This window comes from Haliaeetus leucocephalus, unplaced genomic scaffold (genome assembly GCF_000737465.1).
Source record: "Haliaeetus leucocephalus isolate CR32 unplaced genomic scaffold, Haliaeetus_leucocephalus-4.0 Scaffold384, whole genome shotgun sequence".
NCBI classification, from domain to species: Eukaryota; Metazoa; Chordata; class Aves; order Accipitriformes; family Accipitridae; genus Haliaeetus; species Haliaeetus leucocephalus.
The window spans coordinates 7,442,481-7,445,231 of NW_010972820.1; positions in this window are offsets into that span (position 1 = coordinate 7,442,481).

Here is a 2,751-nt window from a genome sequence, read left to right on the forward strand (position 1 = left end):
ATTTCTGCGTGAATTGCCAGCGGGAAGGGCCGGCGTTTGGTGCCATCTTAGGCTTAAGCCTATACTTGGGGGGGAAAAAAAAAAAAGTTAATTCAGTAAGTTGGTTTAATTCACATCCAAGCTTAAGGAGTTTATGCTCTTTTCCTGCACCGTTGTTTAACAAGAGACCGTTTCCGTGCCTCACGTTTGGGGAGGCGGATGGCAGCAATGATTTATAAAACAGATCGCGTTCTTTTTTAATTAAGTATCCTTGTAGATTTTATCTTACCTGAACTCGACAGGACCACATAAGGCATTACGGTAGTCTGGCAAATCGTACGTGCCCTTTCTGCTAACAGCTTCTAGAAAAACCGTTTCCCAAAGACTGAAAAAAACCCAAAATGTGGGAGAGGGAACTCCAGTTTTGTAACCTATGGCCAGTTATGGCAATTACATTTTTTGGCTATATGTAATGACTCTGAAATTAGCAACATACCCAACTTGACAGCTTTTCGTGAAATGTTTTACTTGCACAACAAACTCAGCTGGTGCTGCCATTCCCGTTGAATAGATTCATTTTGCCATTTAATAAAAGCACACAGCCGAGTGCTCTAATTGTATTGTAATTGTTTCACGTCTACCAGTGTGAAAGGAGTTAAGTCTAAAGGTGCTTATAAAGGTGTTTATTATAAAATAAATAGGCGAGGATGGCTCCTGCCACAAAGGGTGATGGATTCCCAGCATGAAGGATGTATCAGCTAGAAGTAGCAAGTACACACCAGGCAAGAGGGAAGTAAATGTGCAGGCAGAACACACGAGCTCTGAGCACTGCTGTAAATTGAAGAGATAAATCTTTTGTTTGTTAGCTCTGAAACTGCATTTCACTATAAGAAGCCTACTTTTTTTTTTTTTTTTTAGTAAAAGCAAACACAAAAACATGCAAGTCAATTGAGAAATAACTGTCTGGAAAAAAATCTCAGATTAATCTTCTGACCCATAAATAACTCAGCACTTTCCTAGATACTTCCTATTTCCTTAGAACGGAACAGTACAGAGCGGTTCTTATAATAAAAAAATCCTCACCGTTTCAGATTTTCGGTGCTTCCTTTAGAAGCAGTTCTCTCAAATGTCGTTCTTCCACTTATGTCGCTCTTCTAAATTTGGCATTTAGGGCTTTGGGCATGTTTACAGTGTCATATTCCATGAATAATCCTAACAGATAATAGTTTGTTGATTTTAACTTTGACTGCTCTTTTTATTATTGTTATTAATAGACAGCTGTTCAAAGGAGCCCTTAAAAGCAGGAACTACTAGCATTGTAACTCCTCCGATGAATCACTTGAATGAAGGATACGTTTTATTAACAAGTGTTCTGCAGTTAGCGGTTCATTCACTCTTCAGAGATAAAGAGCGCTTCGCTTCCTGATAACTTTTCTGAGTCTGTTAGCAGTACGGAGACTGAAGTTTATGGTACGATTTGCCCTCTGCCGTTATTGTAAAGCTAATTGAAGGTTTACTTAAAGGGTACCGTGTTTTAACACCTGGCCCAGCTGCTAAGTAGTGCTAGATCTCAGTTGGATTTTTTTTTTTACTTGAATGCTTTACTTAGTGGGATTAAGGAAAGGCAACCATAAGGCAAGAGCAAACCAGTGGAATCCCAAACTCAATTTCAGAGCCCTTGAGAAAATACTTGCCAGTTTGAACTCCACCTCATTTCTGCTCTATAGTGCTGGCCTGAGGCATTGTAGCTACTAGGGACCCAAGCCCAGGAGGAGACCTGAAGGGCCTCAGCTAAGCATAAAGAAGCACGAGCATATTGTTGCAATAACAGCATTCATTGAAAAGGGAGCGAGCCAAGTTGTCTCCAGGCAATGCAGGTAGCAAGCTTAGATTGGCTTCCCAGCCAGGCAAGTCCCATTTTTTTTTTTCACCATTTGAACTTACGCTACACAAGTCATTTATTCAAATGTTCATTTTTTTCCCCTTCATGCCTTTGGCTCAAAAGCTACTCTGTGACACTGCGGCAATCTCTGGAAAATTCCAGGTCACCGGGGAGGGGAGTTGTGGTGCTCCAGCAAGAGAACTCTTTAGGAAAAAAAATCACCATTGCTCTCGAGTACAACGGGCCATTACTCACTTGACCAAGCTGCAACTAGACTTCAGCCATCGCCACCAACAAAAAAATGTCTTCAGAGGCCCTGGAAAGCTGAAAGCACTGTTTGCAGTTGTATGCAGTTCTATCAGGGAGGACTATGGAGGCTCCTTAGACGTTTACCCATAGAAGCGGTCGGGTGCCAGGCCCTCCCCCTGGAGAATGCCCTCTCTGTCTTTAGTTCAAAGGATCCAGTCAGCTAGAGGTTCCCCTGGACAGCGGCGAGGAACCACGGCGGCTGCCAGAGCTGGCAGTGCTCGTCGCTGCGGCAGGCCCCGAGCTGGGAGTCAGAACAGCTCCGTTTGCTGAAGGTTAGTACGACGACATGGAACAGAAGAATGATGCTAAATTTAGAGGCCTTTTTTGCTTCCTGCGCTGCATACATTTGGAATAAGCAAGAATCCAACTCGAAACTTTCAGCAAGGCTTCTTTCTTGTAGATCCTTGCAATAGCCTGCAGCACTCAGGAGGCATGAGATGTCAAAAACACTTCCAGCAGTTTGGTTCTCTAAGAAGTATTGCTATGGTACCGGTACGTCGTCTGTCACTTTTCTCTGCCACACGTCTTGAAACTAGGCCACCTTGCAGCCAGGCACAAGAGTCATGGAGTCCAGAAGGAAA